A 23058-nucleotide genomic window follows, 5' to 3' on the forward strand; every position below is an offset into this window, starting at 1 on the left:
CTAGATAACAAGATTATTCACAAATTTTTAATGTAATATTTATATAACACTTAATATATGCCAGGCACTGTTAGAAGTACTTTCCAAATAAATATTATCATTTAATCCTCATAACAACTTGATGAGATACACACTATTGTGGGAAACTGAGGTACAGAGAGGCTACGTAACTTGCCCAAGGTTGTACAGCTAGTAAGTGGCAGAGCCCAGGCAGTTTAATTCCTAGTCCACACTTTGCTTTCTCCTTAAGAAAAGGCCACAAAGCAAGTGGTAAGAGCGGACAGTTGTATTTTTAGCTGCTTGGCTTCTGGGCCCACTTCTTGTGTTGGGGGAATCTTGGTGAGACTTGAGAGAGGCGGAGTCACTTCCCATTCCAAAAACTGAGAGTGGCGGCACATGCTCAGGCGCAGCCTTTCAGATGCACTAACTGGTGTGAATTTGGAGTTAATGATAAATGAAGGAGAAGCCATAGAAAGTCCTCTCAGCTGCAGTGGGCATGGTTCTGTAATTGGTTTAAGCACCACGGGGAGAATGGAGTGTTAGTGGTAGGGGGCTGTAGAGGCTGACTGCCTGGCTTTGAGTCCTGGCACTGACCCTTGAGCAAGAGGCCTAACTTCTTTGTGCTTCAAATTTCTCATGTATAAAATGAAAATAATATTTCAGATTATTATTCTTACAGCAATCCGAGATTGTTGTAAGAATTACACAGGACAACAGGGGTAAAACCTAGCACCTGGAAGAGAATAATTTCTCAGTAAAGGCCTGCAACTGTCATTTACTTAAGTGCCCTATTTTACAGATGAGAAAATTGAGGCCCAGAGAAGGAAACCTGTACAAGAATACGTTGCTATAAAACGAGGGAGTTTAAGTAGACATAATTCAGCTCACTATGACAACCATCTAATGAATGCTTACCATATCAGGAATTTAGAGTGTCTTGACTTCAGCAAGCCAGCAAGAACAGTCTTTCATGGTCTAGCTGGGCTAATGAATCTTCATACTGGTTGAGTTGGCCTGATTTCTGAGTGTCACATTATAAGAAACAAATACATAAATCAAAATGTAATGAGAAGTGGAAAGAATACAGAGAAAAAGATCTTATTTATTTTTTAAATTGAGTTTTAGAGAGAGGAAGGGAGAGGAAGAGAGAGAAAAACATCGAATGTGAGAGCATAACATTGATTGGCTGCCTCCTGCATGTCCCTACTGGGAGTTGATCCCAGAACCCGGGCGTGTGCCCTGACTGGGAATTGAACTGGCAATTGAACCTTTTGGTGCACAGAACGATGCCCAACCAACTGAGCCACACCAGCCAAGGCAAAGAGAAAAAGATCTTTAAATTTCCCCCTCCCTATCTCTGCCACCTGCGGTAGTACCCTTAGGATAGCTGCTCCCTGACTTTTCCCCCCTGCCCTCAACTTTGAACATAAAAAACCCCACATCTAGTTTGTGTAGCTGGAGACTCCTCTTCCCCTAGCCTTTCCTTTAGTCTCTCTTCAAGATTCTCTCCAGAGAGAAAATTTCAGTGTTTTATTTTTTTAAATATGTTTTTGTTGATTTTAGGGAGAAAGAGAGAAACATTGATGAGAGAGAGAAACACCGATCTGCTGCCTCCTGCGCGTCCCCCACTGGGGACTGAGCCCGAAACCCAGGCATGTGTGCTGATCAGAAATGGAACGGGAACCTCATGGTGCATGGGATGACATCCAGCCAACTGAGCCACACTGCCCAGAGCAGAAATTCTCAGGTTTTTGGTCTTCAGATTCCTTTACACTTATAATTCCATATTGGAAATCAAACCAAGAAAACTTTAAAGACATTTTTATTGATTTGTTTAAAGTTAGCAATGATGAACCCATTGCATGTTAACATAAATAACATCTTACTTAGTATTATTATAAAATACCTTTGATCTCATGTACCTGAGAAAGAACCACTGCCCTAAACATTAGTAAGCTGTTAGTTTATTCCAAAATATTAAAGAGCATAATACAGGATAAAAACTTTAAAAAAGTTAATGTTATTTGACTTGTTTTTCCTTAGTCCATTTAGGCTGCTATAGCAAAATAACACAGACTTGGTAGCTTATAAACAACAGAAATTTTTTACTTACAGCTCCAGAGTCTGGAAAGTCCAAGATTAAGGTGCCAGCGTGGGGTTAATTCTTTTATCCTTGAATTTTGATCATAGTCTTTAGTTTGACCTAGCTCACGATTTTAGTTAAAGGCTAATTTAGTTAAAGGAAAATGCCAAACCAATTCACAACCCTGGGACCCATATCTAAGATTAGACCTGTTGACCAGTCCAAGCATATCAGTTCAGAAACCAGCTTACAGTCCAGACAGAATCCCAGCCAGTACCATCTCAATACAGGTGGTACCCAAAGTTGTATTGATGTAGACAGACAACATCGTTGTCCTCAGCTAAGAGATCAACACAACTCAGAACACAGTTATATGCCAGTCCAGCTTGACATGGAAACAAAACCACTCCTGACTAACCCAGATTAGAACCAAAGCCTGGTTTAGGATGCTCTGGAGTCCAGAATATGCTAGCTTATTTCCAGATTCATTCACTCATTAATATATTCAACAAGCATTTATTAGAGGCCTACTGGATTCCAGGAACTGTGGTAGATGTTAATGCTTATCTGGACAGGGGAAGATTTCCAAGAGGCTTGTGTCATCTTACTGGCCTAAATGCAAGGTTCAGTTCCTCTTTCTGTTGTGGTCAAAACTTCCAGATTAGTGTCATTAGATAAATTTTCATAGGTTTTTCTCATGACAACCTATTCTGCTCCATCCCCTTATGACAACTTTTTATTGTATGATAGCATATCCCATCATGGCCCCATCCTGTAACTTTTTGACGTAGCCAATTTCAATACCTGTTTATGACCATTCATGCAACAAATATTTATTAAATGTCTTTAGATGCCAGGCCCTGAATACACAAAAATACTGCATTTAAGTAACACACATTCTTTAATTCTACCAAAGGAGGTTAATAAATTAAAAAAGAAAACCTTCTGCAGTTTTGTGATAAAGGTATGGGTATGAGTTCTTTAATAAATATATCTTCAAAAGTCTATGAGAGCCTAATAGAAGAGTTGCTTCTTAACGATAGGAGAGTGCAGTTAGGGAGAGTGATTTCTCCATTGTCCTTTGAAGAAGGACTAGGAATTTAGTGAGAGAGAAAGACATTCTAAGAAAAGAAGCTGCCTGAGCTAGGGCTTACAGGCTGTAAGGAGAATGGGACATTCCAAGGACAAATGGTCGATGTAATGGAATATCTTATCTTTCGTAGAAATAATGGCTTATACCACTTGCGGATAATGAGATTTGTTTTAAACCAGGAATGTTTGATACCAAGGATATTTGACAATAAACGTATAAGAATTATGCCAATGTTAGTGAAATTTTTGGAAAGTATCTTATGAATGAATCCCTTGATTAATACACAGACTGCTAAGTTCTCAAATACATAATGGGGGCAAAATGCTCTGAGGTCAGGGTGGCAGGATCAGAAAGAATGTTCTTGGGATAAAAATGGCAGCATATAAAGATCTGCTGCTTCTGTCCTTACCACAGTGAGTGTCCAAGGTCTGCATACCTTCTGGTATCACAGATTGCCTTCTCCTCCTACACTGACTCACCTCTTTGTTATATGGAATTCCCAAACCAGTGTCACAAACTTAAATGCCTTCAAGTGCTAGATAATATGAGTAAAGCTGACCAAGGGGGGACTGGTAAACTAAGAGTATCTGCCTTTTCCAAAGACGGAAGCTGCTACTTTGCTCCAGCCAGCCATTTCCAGGTAGGAATGTAGGTCAAGGGTTCTCAGAGCTCCAACATTTTCAAGAGAAGCCAGACATTCTGGTTTTTATTATGGGAACTCCCAATTTGATAACTATTTGCGAAAAGAACCCAACCCATCCTAAGACTGGCTAACAAAAAATGTTTATGGGCGGAATCTACCCTGGGCACCAGTTTGTGACCTTTGTCCTAAAACTTTTCTAGTTTTCTATGATGTAATACTTGAAGGAATGAAGGATTGGTCCATCTCCTCTGACATCACTGACTTCCCAGATATAGACTCTACCTTCTTCTTGTGAAGTACTATTTTGCCCCAGCCTCTAGTGATTTCAGAGTTTGCCAACTCCTTTAAGCAGCAAATTTTACCCCTTTCTTTGTGATATCATTAACTCTACCAACAATCTTCCCCTTCACTCTTGAAGGTTGCCTGGCCACACCCTTTATGACACCATAAATTGCCCTACCACCTTGAAATGACAATTCATTCCTCCTTTGCATATTTCTTTGAATCATCCCCTGTGACATCACATGTTAATCTCATCCTAGGACTGCAACCTGGAATGGGCAGTGGGAAGATGCCATCCTTATGGCATCACAAAAGGATGAGTTTGTTTGGGAAAGTTCGTGATTTCATAAGAAAATGTCTGCACAACAGATTTTAAAAAGAATCATTAAAGTTAGAGAAGGACATTTAAATACAACAATTTAGATCTCTTTAGAATAAGTAAGAGGTATAAACTCAGTTTTCCAAGTATTTCAGGTCAGCTTTTATCATAGTAAAGTTTTATAGGAGATCTCTGAAGGGACTCTGCTCTCTGGATGCACTGCCTATTCCTTAGGGGTAGTGAGAAGTTATCTTCTTTTAACTTTATGAAATAAAAATCCAGAGATTAAAAATAAGATTTATATAACTATAGTCATTGCATGTTTTAAGGATTTTGCTGGAAGAAGATAAAAATTATTAGTGTAGCACCCACTATTTATTTGATAATGTTCCTTACTGTAGCACCACTGAACTTTATTCTCACTAAATTCTTAGAATCCATGAAATAGATACTTCAGGATTGTTCCTACTACTTTGTTTCTAGTTTATTCTTTTTCAAAATTAAAATTGCTGGGTGGGAGTAGGATTATTGTTCTTAGGACATTATAAAACTTTTTGGGTAGGGATAGTCTAATTTTTAAAGTAAGGGGCTCTTGCCCAGCTGGTGTGGCTCAGTGGTTGAGCATCGACCTAGGATCCAGGAGATCAACGTTCTGTTCCCTGTAGGGCACATGACTGGGTTGTGGGCTCAATCCCCAGAAGGGGTCGTGCAGGAGGCAGCTGATCAATGACTCTCTCATCACTGATGTTTCTATCTCTCCCTCTCCTTTCCTCTCTCTCTAAAGCCAATTTTAAAAATTATAAAGTTGAATCTTGAACATATATTAAAACCAACTAAAATGCTTTGAAAAGCCCTTATGCCCAGGCCCATCTCAAATCGACTGGACTCTCTGAGGACAGGGCCTAGTCAGTGATGTTATCTGAAAGCTCCCCAGGTGATTCTAGGAGCAACCAGAGCTAAGAAGCAGTGAATTTAACCTGGCAACAAAGAGACCACAATCAATCATATTTCTCCCCAACGAATCCCATCCTTTCCCCATCGCCCCCACTCTCCACACATACCCCAAGAATGCTCTAAGGAAACATGGGGTGTGTGGCCTTGAGCCTCCCGGTAATGGCGCTGCTGGAAGCGCAGGAGCCGGTCCCTGGGGTGCCACAGGGCTGATCTGCATACCAGGTATCCTGCTCTCACTGCCCGGTCACTGTTGCAACATCAATGTGGAAACCCCTGTCCCTGGGCACTTGTCCTCATTTACAGAACTCTCAGGGGGTTACGGCGAGAATTATCAGCCTGGTATCACAGCCCAACAGTCTTCACCTGTTCCCTTAACCATGGGATTGGAATTACGTGTTCTGTGCATCCTGGAGAGTGACAGTTTATTTTTCTCTTTTGACCTTAAGTAAGCTTCTCCCGGTCCTTGTGTTCGGAGTTGATCGTGTCCCAGGTGTGTCGCTACAGAGCAGGTGGAGAGCAGTTGTAAGACCACCGCCGTGGGTCTGCTGCGACCGAGCAATTAGACGATGCAGGAGAACGCTGTAGCTCACAGATTACACCCAGTTTCAGAAAAGCAAATACCTGAGCGCCCACCTTGTGGCAAACACTGGGTGTGTACACACAAACATACCCACAGGTAGGACGTCTGTCCTATGCACAGCTGTATGTCCCCTTAAGTGACTGGTACCTTTTCCACTTTATTCCTATTTAATCTCTTCATTGACTAATTTATCTCATCATTTTCAAATAAAATTGGGGGTAAGGAGAGGAAAAACAATAGCAAGACCTTCTTGAAGGTGACTTGTAAGTCTTTTGCACTATAAATGCAAGTGGATTTAAAATGAAAACCCCCTTTGATGTATCAAGGCCTTATTCAGGAAACGCTAACATCCTAGATGTCGATTGGTAATACACGCTTCCCCGGAATTCTAGAAACAAACGGGTTCCAGTCAGCTAAGCGATATCAGGTATTATATCCGAGTTGCAAACTTTTAAAAAGGCAAACCGACAGGCTTTACATCCTACCTCATTGCCCCTTCTCGTCTGGAAAAGCAAGGAAGGCGGCCACGGTTCAGAAACACTGTTTGAAAACCAGAGAAAGAGCTTTGCTTGACCTTTAAAGCACAAATAGAAAATAGTAAATCTCCTTCCCTCTCCCTGGCGTCCTCCAAGCAAAGCACTAGCAGCAAAGCCCATGTAACGTTTTACAAAGACTCAAGGACAAGGCAGGGCGGCTGAGTAAGAGGGCTGGGCTGCGTGTTCTGCCCGTGTTGGCTTAGCTCTGGTTCTGGGAGCAGGTTCCCCAGTCCAGCCTCGCCGGCACCCTCGGAGACCAGAGAGGGGGGTGGAGGGGCATCAGATGAGGCAGGTCTAGGTGCAGCGGCATCAGATGACCACGCTGAGTGTCATGCTCTGGTCCTGCAGCGGGATCCTGCGGGACCAGGCGAGCAAGAGATTGCCCAGCTCCTCGCAAAAACTTGCGTGCTCAGCAGCGCCCCCTGGCGCCGGGGACCGGTACTGCAGCCCCGCTGCTCAGCAGCGCCCCCTGGCGCCGGGGACCGGTACTGCAGCCCCGCTGCTCAGCAGCGCCCCCTGGCGCCGGGGACCGGTACTGCAGCCCCGCTGCTCAGCAGCGCCCCCTGGCGCCGGGGACCGGTACTGCAGCCCCGCTGCTCAGCAGCGCCCCCTGGCGCCGGGGACCGGTACTGCACCGCGGCTGCTCCGCAGCGCCCCCTGGCGCCGGGGACCGGTACTGCAGCCCCGCTGCTCAGCAGCGCCCCCTGGCGCCGGGGACCGGTACTGCAGGTCCCCTGCTCAGCAGCGCCCCCTGGCGCCGGGGACCGGTACTGCAGGTCCCCTGCTCAGCAGCGCCCCCTGGCGCCGGGGACCGGTACTGCAGCCCCGCTGCTCAGCAGCGCCCCCTGGCGCCGGGGACCGGTACTGCAGCCCCCTGCTCAGCAGCGCCCCCTGGCGCCGGGGACCGGTACTGCAGCCCCCTGCTCAGCAGCGCCCCCTGGCGCCGGGGACCGGTACTGCAGGTCCCCTGCTCAGCAGCGCCCCCTGGCGCCGGGGACCGGTACTGCAGCCCCGCTGCTCAGCAGCGCCCCCTGGCGCCGGGGACCGGTACTGCAGCCCCGCTGCTCAGCAGCGCCCCCTGGCGCCGGGGACCGGTACTGCAGGTCCCCTGCTCAGCAGCGCCCCCTGGCGCCGGGGACCGGTACTGCAGCCCCGCTGCTCAGCAGCGCCCCCTGGCGCTGGGGCCCGGTACTGCAGCGCCCCCTTGCTTCAGGCCCCTGCACTGCAGCGGCGCCTTGCATCATGCTCCGGTACTGCAGCGTCCCCTTACATCAGGCCCCTGTACTGCAGCACCCCTGCACTGCAGAGCTCCCTTGCATCATGCCCCGGTACTGCAGTGCCCCCTGCACCACCCTCAATAACGCCGGGCGTGCCACAGTTCCCAGGGGCTGGGGCCTGTGAAAGAGCAAGGGTGGGGCGGAGATTCAGGGCACAGCCTCTAGACTCACTTGGATTCGAGCATTAAGAGTGAGGGAGAAAGGCAGGGGATGGGGTGTGAGGCAAGACCCGGAGTTGGTCAAGAAGTGGAGAGCCTCGTGGGTGACACAGGTGCGGGTGGCCCCAGGGACAGAGAAGCTGCAGGACACTGAAAAATGTGGGAGATGAGGCTCTGGCCCACCCAGTCTCTGGAGCAGGTGAAAGACATTCTAGGGGTGGGAGTGGGGGCAACAGATTGCAGGCGGCCCGAAACCGCGGAAGGAGCAGGGACTTGTGCGCCAGCGCTCCGCCAGGAGCGCACGGTTGCGGGGTCCTGCCGTCCTCAGACAGGGGCCTGAGCTTGCAAGACTCCAGCAGAGGCGACCACGGCGTAGCCTTGGTGTGGGTCTGGCGCTCTCGGCCACAGTGAGATCTGCTACAGAGGTGCCAGGGGCGCCGCCAGTGCGCAGCTCAGCTGGGGAATAGCCATGAACTCGTGGAGATCCAGGAGGAGGACAGGAAGCCGAAACAGCCACACACACACACAGGGAAAGGTTGCAGGGCAAGGGCTGCGGGAAGACCCCTGGGTAGCAGAGGAAGGCGCTGTACACTAAGCGCTGCGATTCAGGGGCATAGACCAAGGTCAGCGGCACGCTGCTGGGCACAGGAGAGGGTCCTGGAAGGCCAGGAGCTGGCCACTTTGCGCAGGGTCCGTCTGCTGCTGCTGACCAAAAGGAAGTTGGTTGCTGGTGACTCCCTCCAAGACGTGGAGAGCACAGCCCACGACGAGCAGTGGCTTGCACACCCCAGGGGCCACAGGCCTGCCAACCACCCACCAGCGTGCTGCGAAACACCCTTTGCTCTGCGGCAGGAAGAATGACCCCAGCAGCCCAGCTGTGGACACTCAGCCAGTCCCTGGAGCCCGCTCGCCCTTGCAGGGGGCCGAGGCACTAGTGGTGGCACTAGACGTGCTGATGCAGCACGCAGGCCCCACCAAAACTCCCGGTTCCTGATCCTCTTCCTCCACTCAAGCCAAACGCCTCCTTTGCCGCGACATGAGACCACAGGCACCTGCATGCTGCTGACCCAGCCCATTCCCTGGTGGCTCTGTCAGGCCACTAGGACGTGCATCCAGCCAGGCTTTGGCTCGGCTGCACTTCAAGAGTGCTTGTTATTAGTGTCATTTTAAGCCTAAGTAGACATCTGTCTCCCAGGAAGTAATGTTGATGTGTTATGAGTTCTGTTATTATGTCACAGAAAGGAAAGGGGGTTTGCTGGAGAAGCCTGGCGCAGGAAGCAAATGGGAATAAATAAGGGCGTGTTCTAAAGAAACAGTTATGGCCTTTGAAGGCGCTTACAAGAGCTCTCATTTCCCACCTGTGCCTGTGTTGAGTCTTGTAAGAAGCAGGAATGCAAGCCACAGGACAAGGTGGTTAACTAGCCCACCTGAGAAGATAAACCTGGAACTCAGCACCCCCTGTAGAAGAGCAGGCTGAAAATCCACAAGAACAAAATTCAGGAAGGTTACATCAATAGGAATACTGTTACCTTAGCATCTCTCACAGTTGCTAATTCCAGGTAACTGTTGCCAACACATATTGAACACTCCCCAGCCGATTTAGTGAGATGAATCTATTGATTGACTACCAAAAGTGAGACCTGGTGACAATGCTTGCAAAGCGGATTACAGAACCTCCCATCAGCCTTGGAGAGGGCTGCTGCCAACTGCCAGACTGGCTCAGTTCTCAGCTCTATGGCCTGTATGACTCCTTGCAGGAGAGGATTGGATGCTTGGTATTACCTAAAGTGGATTATATTAAATAAAATTTTCTACTTTCAACCCTGTGTGGATTTCTCTAGGACTCACTTCTGATAGATTTTTTTAAAGTTAGTTTTTTTCATAACATTTTAAAAATATATGTTTTTAAATTGTTTAGAACAATTTTTTAAAATATATATTTTTATGTGTTTTAGAGGGAGAGGGAGGGAAAGGGAGAGAGAGAGAGAAACATCAATGAGAAAGAGACATCCATCGGCTGCCTTCTGCATGCAGCCTACTTGGGATCGAGCCTGCAACCTGGGCATGTGCCCTGACTGAGAATCAAACTGGCGACCTCTCGGTGCATGGGACAGCACTCACCCAACTGAGCCACACTGGCCAGTGCTAAAGTTAGTTTTATAGCCAAACTAGTCCCAAAGAGATTTCACATAAGGTAAGAGTTAATTAGTTGCTATTCGTTTGCCAATTTACTTAGTTTGTAAAAATGTTTATAAACAGCATAATTCTCCAACCTCATTAGGCTCTGCATAAAATCCATATAAATATTAAAAATGTTAAGTTGTAAGCATGATAGAAACAGGTGGCAGCTTTTCTAGTAATTATTGGGATACCTTCTTCTCACAGTTGATATAGACTTACTTACATCAAGCTAACCAGGGAACACTTCAATTTTTGGATTTGGAATAATTCGTAGTGTATAACTTTATAATGCAATTGATCTGACTGGACTCATGCAGTGCCTTACACATAGAAGACATGTAAGGAAATTGTTGAAAGCATACCTATATATTCCTGATTACAACGAGTTGTCTCTATGTGATTCATCAGGTATTGTCTGAAGGCTTAAAAGAGTTTTCCCCAAGTAACTCACTGTCAGAATTCAACTTCAAATTCTTAACACCTGTGACAGGTACAATGAAAGCTTCACTCAGATGTTTCTGAGACTAATTAAAAAGAGGATACTTCTTACCCTGGCCAATGTGGCTCAGTTGGTTGGAGGGTCATCCTGTCCACCAAAGGGTCACAGGTTCAACTCCCGTCAGGGCACGTACCCAGACTGCAGGTTAGAGCCCCAGTAGGGGCATGTACAGGAGGCAACTGGTCGATGTTTCTTTCACACATTGATGTTTCTCTCTCCCTCTCCCTTCCTCTCTTTGAAATCAATAAAAATATATTTAAAAAATAAAGCAAGGGACTCTTACAATTATGGCCATTGTAACATGGACCTAGACATTGTGGTTTATTGTTCTTTTATTTTATTTTAATTTTTTTTTTCATCCTCACCTGAGGGTATTTTTCCCATTGCTTTTCAGAGGGAGTGGAAGGGGAAGAGAGAGAGAGAAACATCGATAGGTTACCTCCTGCACTAGCTCCAACTGGGCCTGGGGATTGAGCCTGCAACTAAGGCATGTGCCCTTGGCTGGAATTGAACCTGGGATCCCTCAATCTGCAGGATCTATCCACTGAGCCAAACTGGCTAGGGCTGCAGAGCTATATTGATACAGGCAAGGATAAGACATATTTTGGGTTTATCCAGGGCTGAGTTTTTGTCAGGTGAGAGCAAGAGAGGAAAAGAAGGGCAAAGGAGTTGATGTTTGTATGGAGTTTATTTTACTGATGAATCAGAAGGAAGAAATAAAAAGAAAAAAATGATAAAAACTGATTGGACATAGAAATCAAGAAAATAATTTCATTTACAATTATATCAAAAACAATAAAACACCTAGGAATAAATTTGACCAAGAAGTGAAAGACCTGTACACTGAAAACTATAAGACATTAATAAAAAAAATTAAAGCAGACACAAATAAATGGAAAGATAATCCATGTTTACAGATTGGAAGAATTAATATTGTTAAAATGTCCACACTACCCACAGCAATCTACAGATTCAAAGCAATTGAACAATCCTATTGAAATAGAACAATCCTAAAATTTGTATTCAATCACCAAAGACCCCAAAATAGCCAAAATAACCTTGAGAAAGAAGAACAAAACTGGAGGCACCACATGTCCTGATTTCAAATTATATTATAAAGTTATAGTAATCGAAACAGTATGGTGCTGGCATAAAAACAGAAACAATAGCTCAAGGGAACAGAATAGAGAGCCCAGAAATAAACCAGCACATATATGGTCAATTGGTCTATGACAAAGGAGCCAAGAATATACAATGGGGATAGGAAAGTCTCTTCAATAAATATTGTTGGGAAAACTGGACAGTGACATTTAAAAGAATAAAACTGTACCCCTTTCTTATACCATACACAAAAATGAATAAAAAATGGATTAAAGACATGAGTGTAAGACTTGAAACCATGAAGAACTTGGCCAGTTGATGTTCTGTGGGATTCTAGAAGATGTGACAAGGGGAAGAACTGAAGTATTAAATAGCCAGAATCTCTTTGACATTATTATTTTTTTCCCCTGGAGTGCCAGAGATGTAATATGGGGGTGGACTTCATATCAGCTAGTTCTCTGTTTTTTCACTTTTATTTTCTCCTGGACTCCAGTAGAGCTTCTCAGCTGAGCCAAGGGAAATCAAGGAAAGATATTTTATCCTTGCTCAGACCAAGTTGAGCAACAGCCCCTTGATGGCAGTGACATTGGTAATCAGAGAGCGGTTCAAAGGTAACAGGCTGGCGGGGTGGCAGGAGACTGGGGGGAGGGGATGAAGGGGAAGAGAAATAATATCTATTGAGTATCTCTGAACACTTTACATGCATCACTTGAATCTTTACAGTAAGTGCAGTATTATGGCCTCAGATGGAGAAACTGAGACCAATATTTTATCAAACATTAATATAGCACTTACTGTGTGTCAGGCACTGCTCCGCTTTACAAATAAAAATTCATTTAATTCTCACAACCCTGTGAGGTGAGCACTATTATTGCCTCCATGTTAGAGATAGGGAAGTTATGCTATGGAGAGAGGTTGTTAAGTAACTGTCAGAGGACACTCAGCCATTAAAGGTGGAGCTGGGTTTTTAACGCAGGCAGAGTTGGGACCCAGTTCTGATCCCAAGGCCTTGTTTGTTCCCTTGTACAACACAGTAGGTATGCTCTCCGGTCCTCTTTCCCATCAGGAGATTTTCCATCAGTGCTAACCCCCCAAGTTTTAGGTTTTACCTATTAAGTGAAGTAACATTTCCTCATAAATCCCTCAGATCACAGGATGTTTCCATGGCTCACTATCAGCATTCTTATTTTCCTCTACTAGGAAACAATTTTTATTTGTATAAGAGATGCTGTTGGCTGCTTTATATGCACTTGACACTCTAAAATATTTTCCTCAGCGATTTCTCTCTCTTTCTCTTTAAAATTAGAGAACATTTATTTGGAAAATCACAGCGGTAGAAGAAGTAATTTGTAGACGAAATAGACTTAGGGAACAAGTTATAGAGGCAAAGGAGGGGGGGATGCGGTGGGGAGTGGAAAGGGAAAGGAGAAGTGTGCTCCCAGGAGGGAGAGTGCATTGGGTCCTCTGTCCTAAGGGCTTTAAGGGTGGAGATTTTAGAGCAGGTCCCAGGGGAAGATCTCAACAGAGTATTCAGCAGCTTTCCAGGTGTGTCCTTTCAGGGTCCTCTTAATCATGCATCTTGCTATTTAATTAGTTTGCTGTGTCTTCCTTGTTTCCTCTTTTTCCTTCACCCCAGAATATTACTGAGAATAACGCTGGTACCTCAGTCGCCAAACTAGTGCTCATTACCCGTTTCCTTTCACTGGACTGTTGGACTAAACCAATCTTCTTCTTTTCCGTTCTTCATCTCCACTGGGTTACTATAAATAATCTAGATTATTACCAGATAACCACCTATTAAAGGGTCTCACCCAAATTTTAGTGCCTGGACCGGGCACTGTGTGTTTGGCCCTGTGGGAGATAACAGGTGATAAAAATGTAGAAGCTAGTTCCTACCCTTGAACTATTCACAACTCATTGTTTCCCACAGTGTTGGGATGCGGTGTTGTCTCCTGACCTCACACTAACCTTGGTTACGACGGATCCATAACCAGTACTAAAATATTTCTCATGTCTTTCAAATCGAAATTCGGTGCTCCTACCCCATAACCTCTTGAATGTCCTCTCTCCCTCTGGTCTGTCCTTGAGGACGGAAGGTGATTCTTTTCCTAACACTTGCCTCCACTATCAAACCTTCAGGGGAGGCAGCGCCACCAACGTTCTAGGATGTTCATGACGACGACAGAGATAGTTTGAGATTTGGTTTTATGGAAAATGGGTAAGTGGTTCCTCCTGAGCCTTAAATAGGAGCCTGACCTGGAGGCACCGCTCTAAGTATGTAAAATATAAGTATATGAGCCCAGGTTGCTGATCTTGGAAACCAGAGACCTGACTCACAGCCCTAGCTCAGCCACTAGGGTGAAAATGGGTGACACTGACTGAGCCCTTACTAGGCGCCCATCGCTTTTCTATTAACTTGTGCCGCAAGGAGGAGGATGGTATTTTAATCCCCATTTTAGAGAAAAGGAAACTGAGGTACAGAGCGTGTACGTAACTTGCCCGGTGGTGGAGTTGGCCTGGGACAAGCAGAGTCTGGTTTTGCAACCCAGGCAGCCTGGCTGCAAGCGGGTGCGCTTCGCGACTGCCCCCCGCGAGTTCCTGGAAAAGAGCTTCGGTGCCCAACCCGCGCCGCGGGCTCTGCGCGGGGTTCCTGCAGCGTCGTCTCACGGAGTCGTCACTAACCACCGCGAAACAGATGGCACCGTCTTCACAAAGGAGAGACCTGAGGCCCAGGGAGGTGCTGCTCGTTAGCAGACGCACGCTTTGAAACCAGTCTCGGGGCTCAGAAAGCTTCCCTAACCCTCGAGCCCCGTATCTCTCCGAGTCCGCGTCCCCGACTTGCGCGTGACGGTTGTGGAGTAGATGTCTCGGTTCTGTGAGGGCGACGGGGGGAGAGAGAAGAGAGATGGGCGCAGCCGGCTGTGAGAGGAGGCGGCGTACAAAGCGGCGAAGCCGCAGCGGCGGGGGCCGGGTCACGGAGGCGGGCGTGGGGGAGGCTCGGGGCTGGGAGACCCAACCGAGGCCTGGGGGCGAAAATGCGCCTCACGGCCAGTCGCTGACAGGCTCGGGCGCTGGCGCGCAGCAGCCAAACGGGCGCCCGCTCCCGAAACACTCGCCCCAATGTTGCTCTACAGGCTTCTCCGTGAAAGCAAAAGGAAGGGGCGCGGCTTTCCGCCCGCACAGCGAAGCGCCACGTCCCTCTTGGCTCAACCTGCACTCGGCTCTTCTGCTACGCTCTCCGCGCGGCCCGCCTCTCAGCCCGGGGGGGGGGCGGGGGGGCGGCCTCATCTCCGCCCAGACCAATCAGCGCCTTCCTTGATCTCAGTCGAGCCAATCATCGGCTGCCTCGGGGGCGGGGCTGTGGCCGAAGCAGGGAGGAGGCGGGAGAGTGCGGTGGGCAGAGGTACCGAGCTGAGCAGCAAACTGGAAGCTGGCGAGACGCGACAGGTCTGAGCGGGACAGGCATTCGGCTGGCGGAACCTCGCGCGGCGGCACTGGGGCTAGGTAAGGCCCGTGACCTCGAGGTGGGTGCAGATCAGTACCGCGGGAGGCTGGGGCGGGTCCTGAGGTAAGGCTCCGGTCTTCCGCCCTGCCCCGCACTGAGGATGGCTGGGGCGAAGCCGTGGGAGGGCAGAGGTGGGAGAGGCTTCCAGCTGGAGCCTGAGGCGCAGGGTCCTTTCCCCGCTCCACTCGCTGCAGGGCACCCGGGCTTTCTTTGGGGTCGATGAGGGTGACAGGCTCTGGTGGAGGAGTTGGCGCGGGTGGGCGCTGGACCGAGACCCAGGCGGGGTTCCAGCCTGGCCTTGGCAGGTCGATGGGTGACGGAGGTGCCAACTGTTGAGGAGAGTGTACTCACCGATTCCCGGCTAATGCTACGCGCCCCCCCCCCCCCGCGCTGCCAGCAGAGGTGCACCTGTGAATCCTGCTCTTCTGCCTGTTCTTGCCTGTTCTGTTCAGCCGGCAACCCCTGACACTTGGAGAGGAGAGAGTTCCTTTCATTTGAGGTATTGTTTTCCCGTAAGTGACAAATGGTTGAGCGTGAGCCGAGCCCTTTCGCTTTCAGATTAAGAAGAAATGGTACTTCTGCAACTGCTCGGTGGCAAATGTGGTTATTGTGGCTGGCGCTGGGCACTAAGCCCCTAAATTGGATAATGTACATTTTACACAATTGAGCAAGCGCCGTCTGCCAGCTGTGCCTTTTACTAAGGCTATTGAATCTATGGATTAATATGAACACCAAATGATATATTATCTTGTTTCCAAAGACGTGGACAGGGAGTGAGATTAAATGCAAATATTTCTGACAGGTTTGTTTGAAGGAGACTGTGGATTTAGAATTGATGAGAGAGTTGCTTTAAGGAATGCTTAAAGTAACATGACTAGTGGCACTACAGATTTAGATCAGAATATGTATAGTTTCTTGTACAACCTATATAAATTATTTGCTTCTTAAGGCCTTCTCTGGGGAATTCTGTTGAATAGAGTTAGGGAGAATCCAGATTCTGGCCTCTTGCCCCTTACAGAAATTGTCTCAGGATTCATCCTGATTTAAGCCAAGTGTGAGTTCTTGTTTTGTAAAACTTGAACAAGTTCAACAAATGTTAAACAAAAATATGTTTCAACAAACGTTCCTCAGTTAGTGGGGTCAAGAATTAAAAAAAAGAAAAAAAAAGAAACGAATATGGACATTTAGAACTAGAAATGAAATCTCAAATAATATCACTGTTGTTATTAAGGTGAACGTGAAGCTTCTATTTCTCATTTTGGTCTTTAAACTCTCCATGATCTGGTCCAACTTCGTAGTATGAGTGAAAAATTTACTTCTGTCTCCTTGTGGTTACTCATGCTATTCTACAGCATCTATCCTCACTTTACCCATCTTGCAAGGGTCAGGTCCACGTTGTGTTTACCTTTCTCTCATCTCCTGTGACAGTTATTCACGTCACACATTTTGTATATACCCATTCAGCATGCTTTTTGCCAAGCTGTTTTGTGGTCTGTAAAGAGCGCTTAAAATGTAATGCACAGTTAAGGCATTGAGGATACCTTTCAAAACACTAGTTATTGAGCCCTGGCTAGTGTGGCTCAGTTGGTTGGAGTGTTGTCCTGTACACAGAAGGGTACATGCCCAGTCAGTCCGGGAGGGCCCTGGAGGTGGCAGATGGATGTTTCTCTTTCTCTTTCTGAAAGATAGACAAACAACAAAGCAAAACAAAATAAAAAAAACACTAGTTATTGATATAGAATAGGATATCACTATCAGTAACACGATTAACACCAGTGTCTTTTTGTTTAGGGATTTGTTGTGTATATCTCTATCCTAAACCAATTGTGCATTATTTAGAATAATATTTAAATTGATTTCCACTTTCTAAGGACCCTTTGGAAGACTTTGGTGTGCAAAATACCCTTGTAAATATTGGGTAACTGGACGAATCAAGGGCAGGATTTTAAAACCTATTTAAAATAATCCTTAAAGTAGATAATCTTTTAAGTGTTGTGAGTAATTGAGCTGACTATATTTGGCATGATAGATGATTAACTTTTTCTAAATAATTGAAGGTCTAGAAAGGGGAAAGTTGTTATTTTTATGATTAATACATGCAATTAGTTTATAGACTTTAGAAAACAGTCTGCTAACAATTTCAAATAACTTATTAGGAAAAGAAAAAACCTTAATCACTTTAATGATTTTCAATATAAAATATTAAAAAAACCCCGTCGTGATATGGTAGAAAGTATACTTAATTAGAATTTGATGGCCAGATTCTAATCCTAGCTCTACCAACTGATCTTGGGCAAATCAGTTAACTTCCCTGTGTTTTATAAACTTTTATAAGAGTAAGGTCTGAACCAGACCACCTCTAAGATCATTTGTGGTCCCAGAATTCTCTGATTTAAAATTTTCAAAGCAACCTAAGGGAAATTGAGAAAGCAGTTGCATGCTTCTATTTTGGCCATAGCTTCTTGACCATATTGTATTTTAGTTATCCGAGGTAAGTATGTGTAAGTATTGAAGACACTGTAATTTGTATTGAGTGATACAGATGAGCAAGAATATCTACTTCTCATAAGCCTATTATCAAGGGTACTGTAACTGATTAAGTACAAAAAAAAGGCCATGGCCCAGCTGGCATGGCTCAGTGGTTGAGTACCGATCTATGATCCAGGAGATTGTGGTTCGATTCCTAGTCAGGGCACATGCCCGGGCTGCGGGCTTGATCCCCAGCAAGGGGGGTTGTGCAGGAGGCAGCAGATCAATGACTCTCATCATTGATGTTTCTGTCTCCCTCTCTCCCTCTCCCTTCCTCTCTCCAAAATCAATAAAAATATATTAAAAAAAAAAAGGCCATGAATGGTTTCCTGGATTGATGTCCTTTTTTGCAGACATGATCATCAGAGACACTAGCATCTATACTGATGTCTTGATACAGGGTAGGGTTGAAGTTCAGCTCAGCTGGTATTTTATTTTGGACCTCACTTTCCCATTGACTCTCATTTTCAAAGGGAAAAATGGAATTGATTGAGCATCAGGTAACCAGTTGTTCTTGTCACCACTGCCATTGAGAAACTCAGAAACCATTTTTTTCTCCACCCCATTCCTTTTCACTATTAGAATTATGACATTGACAATAAGAAGAAGCAACTCAGGTTTCTTGGCTCAGGGCAGTACCTTGGAGAAAGAAACCTGGGCCTCTTGAAAAATCTCTTTCAATGCCAGGGAGAAAGAGTTTGTGTTCCTCTTTGTTGGATATATTCTTTTCATTGGCCCATAGCTGCGTCAGGATTTTGGTTGTGGCAATGCTCAAAGGAGAGCTCTAATATGCCCTTCAAAGGTTGTATGCCAAACTGGTTTATTGCTTTTTAACAGAACAGATTGTCATTATTTCAATATATAGCTATTTCATTTTCAAGACAGGAAGGAAATTAATATTTATCGGGCATTTACTATTGCCATGCACTGTGCTACTCACAATGTATTCATTCTTATTTTCATCCAATCAAAAACTTATGAAGAAGTTTTAGTTTAATTTTATAAGTAGGAAAGTTGAGACTCAGAGAGGCAAGTAACATTTTAATAAATAGGTGTGGTTAGGATTCAATCTGCTGTTTATTTTTGACCATGCTGTGTTAATAAATGTCATATGCCTTTCCCACATACAACATGCATATGGTCATTCCTCTGCTTATGATTTTGATGTTAAATATACCATAAAAAGAAAGAAATATATCTGTTCTTAATATTTGAAGACATTTTATTTGCTTATTTTCTTACAGACTGCTTAGAAATAATTGACTACGTTTACCAGTGAGTTTGCACATGAGCTAGCTGCCTTGTATTTTATAGTTAGATAGTGGGCTTTCAAAATAGAACTTGAGATGTCTTGCTGTATTACTGATCTCTGTGACTGAGACTGGGGCCAGGGTTAATCTTTAAAAGTAGGGGTAATGGTGAATAAAGATTCCAATTAAGGATTTAATGGGAAAGGGAAAACTCACCCTATATCTTGAATTCTTATTGCTGAGCAAAATAAACTTTTGGTCGGAATTCTTATTTACTTAAAAGGGGAGCAATATAGTAAAACCTGGGTACCACAATCAATATCTTTGTCTATTCTGGTTTTTTATTCTGTTTATTTAACATATCTCTCTCCCCTCACTACTGGAATATGATAGAATGTAGTCTTCTCCAACATTACAAAAACTTGGTACTTTTTTCACAGGATGTGCCATTACCACTGTAATAAGCCTATATTTATATTTATACTTAATGTTTTTATTTTTAAAATTTTTTTGCATTTAGAACCTGTTAAGAGTCCTTTTTTTTTTTGTGAAAAAGAATTGAGCTTGGAGCCAAGACCCATCTCCTTATTATTTTGATACTGTGCAAGTCATCTTACCTCTCTAGATCTCAGCTGCCTCATCTGTGAAAAGGAGATAAAAATTCTTAACTTATCTGAAGGTAAGTGATCAGTTAAGAAAGCAAAAAAAAAAATAAAAACACTTAATGATGGCTTAAACACACAATATTTATTTTCTCATGTGAAATAATTCTTGAAGCATACAGTCTAGGTTAGGTATGGTAGCTTCATAAAGTCATCAAGGACCTAAGCATTTTCTGATTCTTTGATCTGCTACCCATATGGTGTGGACCTGGTCCTTGTAGTCCAAGGTAGCTGCCAGAGCTCTTACCCTCACAGCCAAGTTCCAGGCAGCAAGGCAAAGACAAAGAAGGATGTAGTCTCTTCTTTTAGAGAGATGTCCTGACCCCAAACCCAGGCTACTGGGGAAGCAGGAAAAGGTAGCTGGATTGCATGGCTGCCCTGAATAAAACTGGGCTTTTGTTATTGAGGAGGAGGGGAAGATGTGGATATTGGCAGGCAAATAGAATTATCTTCCACAGTATGGATCTTTTTCTCTTTCATGTCTGAAAACTGTAAGCTGTGATAACCACTCATAAAAGCTTCAGTACTTTTCCATGGTAGATCTTCACGTCTGACCATATCTACAGAAGAAAATAACTTTCATCTAATACATTTTTTTTTTTTTTTTTACTTCTGTCCCATGATTCGTTATAGAAACCTTTCTGTCTTGATTGGGTATTTATTCTGGTGTGTTTGTTTTGTTTTGTTTGTTTTTATTACCCATAAATGCTAATAGATGTTTTTGTGCAATTTATGGATGTGTTAAAAAAGAGCTAACTTTTTTTTGAGCCACTTGCTTTATGCAAGGCACTAAAAAGACAGAGATAAGTTATCCCAAGGATATCACATAATCATCAGGAAGTAAGTTGTGGTTTTTTTTTTGATTATCAATAATCGTGCCTCGGATAAACCTCATTGGCTATGGTACTGCTACTGCATAAAGCTTAGGAAGTAAATTTTTAAAAAAATCTTTATCCTAGGATATGTTTAGAGAGAAGAAGGGAGGGAGAGAGGGAGAGAGGAGAGAGAGATATGAGAGAGAAACATTGATCGGTTGCCTCCTCTACATGCCCCCACCAGGGATTGAACCTGCAACCTGGGTATGTGCCTGGGAGTCAAATCTACCATCTTTTGGTGTGCAGGACGCCACTCCAACCAACTGAGCCACTGGCCAGGGCTAGGAAGTAAATTTCTGATGAAAAGTATAATCCATCTCAAAGTCCATTTAAGCCCAGTATGATCACATGAGGGACACTTCGGCCTTCCTTGTTAGTTAGAAGTTGTGGCTTTCTTTTTTTAACCACTTAACTGTTACTTATCTTGAAATTTCTTCTTACTTAACTACTAGTTCTTATTTAACTTACTTAGGTATACCAGTATTTTATTTTATTCCAGACTTTTATTTGCAAATATTATATGAATATACCCTTGTCACGTGAAATGGTTCAGTTGTCATTATATCTGTGGAGAAAGTAACTTAAAAATGAAGTTTCGAGAAAAGGAAACTGAAATTCCGGGAATGTAAATTGGAGAGGGGAGGAATCTAAAGATTCAGTCAGTCTTTTGGGGATATTAGAAGGAAGAGAAGAAGCAAATTAAGGTTTTATTCTACAAGTTATATATGTTTTTTTGCAAGGTTTTGATATTTTCCTTGTATCACTTAGTGACAAAGTATAGTAATTCTTTTGCTACTAGTGCTTTTTTTTATTGTTGACAGTATTACAGATGTCCCCCCATTCCTCCCCCTTTTGTCTGCCTCCACCCAGTCCCCCCCAGGCCTTCCCCACACTATTGTCTGTGTCCATGGGCTATGCATATATATTCTTTGGTTAACTATTCCAATTCCCCCTCCCCCCCGAGATCTGTCAGTCTGTTCCATGCCTCCATGCCTCTGGACCTATTTTGTTCGTCAGTTTATCTTGTTCATTAGATTCCACATATAAGGGAGACCGTGTGATATTTGTCTTTCTCTAACTGGCTTATTAGGTAGCTTTGATTTCATTTTTTTCCAATCTAGAACCATTGACCTCAAGTAAACAAAATAATCAGGAGCCTTATGAGTTTTTAAGAGACATTTAGCATTGTCAGTCACCTGACTGAAAATGTCTAATTGCTGAATACCATTTTAACACCTTTAAAGATTTTTTAATAAACAGAAAAAGGATCATGCTATGCATTGTTCTGTAAGCACCTGTTTTCAAGTTGCAATTGCTTATTTCTTAGGCTGCCTTCCACACTACATTGAAAGTCCTGTGAGGGTGGGGGTTATGTCTATCTCACTTAACTTTGTATCCTGCATAATATCTGGTACATAGTTGACACTTAATAACTATTTGTTAAATTACTAAATACATACAACAGATTAAAGAAAACATACTTTAATTTAGCTTTAAATTTAAAAGGAAGAAGAGTAAAATAAGAGGGTTTAGGGAGGGATAAAAAGATAGATGAGGGGGGATCAGACTATTACAAGGGAAGTGAAAGGTTAGGGTTGGTGGTGCACAGGCGGGCTAAATAGCCATCTCAGATGGTGAATAAAGAAAAATTAAATTTTATTTAATTAAAAGGAAGGGCTACACAGCACTGAGCCAAAGGATATGGGGTCCATGATGGCAGCAAAAATATACTTAGGACGGTGAAACAAGGAAGGTTCATAGAAGAACTAACAGGAGAGCCTCGGCTGGGCTGCTTTGGCTCACTGAGAAGTCAGAGAGGGAAGGGGACCATGGAGACAGGTTCGGGGGTTAGACCAGGACCAGCTGCCACTGCCCATTGCTCCCCTGGTTGCAAGTCTAGTGGGGCCCCCTTGGAGGGAAGAAGGGGGAAGCTTGCACTGGGTCCTTTGTCCTGAGCATATTTATCTCTCTCCTGCAGGTGGAAGCCTTAGGGAAGGTCTCAGGGGAGTGTCTCAATAGAATATTCATCAGCTTTCCAGGGGTGCTAGTTTAAGGTCATGGTCCCCACTGATTGGTCAGTGCCAGGGCAGAGGGCCATTAGTCAATGTAGCTGGTCCTGAGGCAGCCATGGTGTCGCTTGTCTGGTTTTGCTGCTTTTCTGGGCCTGCAGCTGAAATACAGCTAGTGCCTGGAGGTTATCGTTAGGGGGGAAACACTCATGGGGTGTAAACCGCATCACCAGCGATATGCTAGGGGAGGATAGGTTGCCTGGGGACAAGGTTCTTATTTTCCCAGTTTTGCCCCTTGCTGGGCATCTGGGACTTTTCTGCCCTGGTAAGTTCTGTACCTGGCCGATTCTCCTTGCTCTGTTATGTCTAACAGAGAGAGACAAGTTAGTTTCAGTCTTCTGTACTCTTTTTTCTTCTCACCCATGACCGTTCTTTTTAACCACTTCCAAGAGATCTCTCTCTGTAGTCAAAACAAAGCTATCTGAAGCACACCCCCACTCATCCACCTACCCACTAAGTAAA

General features: G+C 44.6%; 1 protein-coding gene and 1 non-coding gene across 6 annotated transcripts in view; one reads left to right on the top strand and one right to left on the bottom strand.

Moving 5' to 3' along the window:
* Positions 1-15116: 15116 nt before the first annotated feature.
* NUCB2 (nucleobindin 2) overlaps positions 15117-23058 on the top strand; it is a 34823-nt gene continuing 26881 nt past the window's right edge. For 2 of the 5 annotated variants that reach the window (XM_016225155.2, XM_087821759.1), the window contains exons 1-2: positions 15117-15210; positions 19547-19669. The gene's annotated coding sequence lies outside the window, so the exon portion shown is untranslated. Of the gene's footprint in view, positions 15231-15647; positions 15711-19546; positions 19670-23058 lie in introns of those variants that run through there. The other 3 variants (XM_016225159.2, XM_087821758.1, XM_016225160.2) reach the window with 3 other exon arrangements.
* LOC148092021 (U4 spliceosomal RNA) lies at positions 20439-20576 on the bottom strand. The gene has a single exon (XR_015715369.1). It is a non-coding gene; the product is annotated as a U4 spliceosomal RNA (small nuclear RNA).

The sequence above is a fragment of the Miniopterus natalensis genome, chromosome 11 (genome assembly GCF_054644295.1).
Source record: "Miniopterus natalensis isolate mMinNat1 chromosome 11, mMinNat1.hap1, whole genome shotgun sequence".
NCBI classification, from domain to species: domain Eukaryota; kingdom Metazoa; phylum Chordata; class Mammalia; order Chiroptera; family Miniopteridae; genus Miniopterus; species Miniopterus natalensis.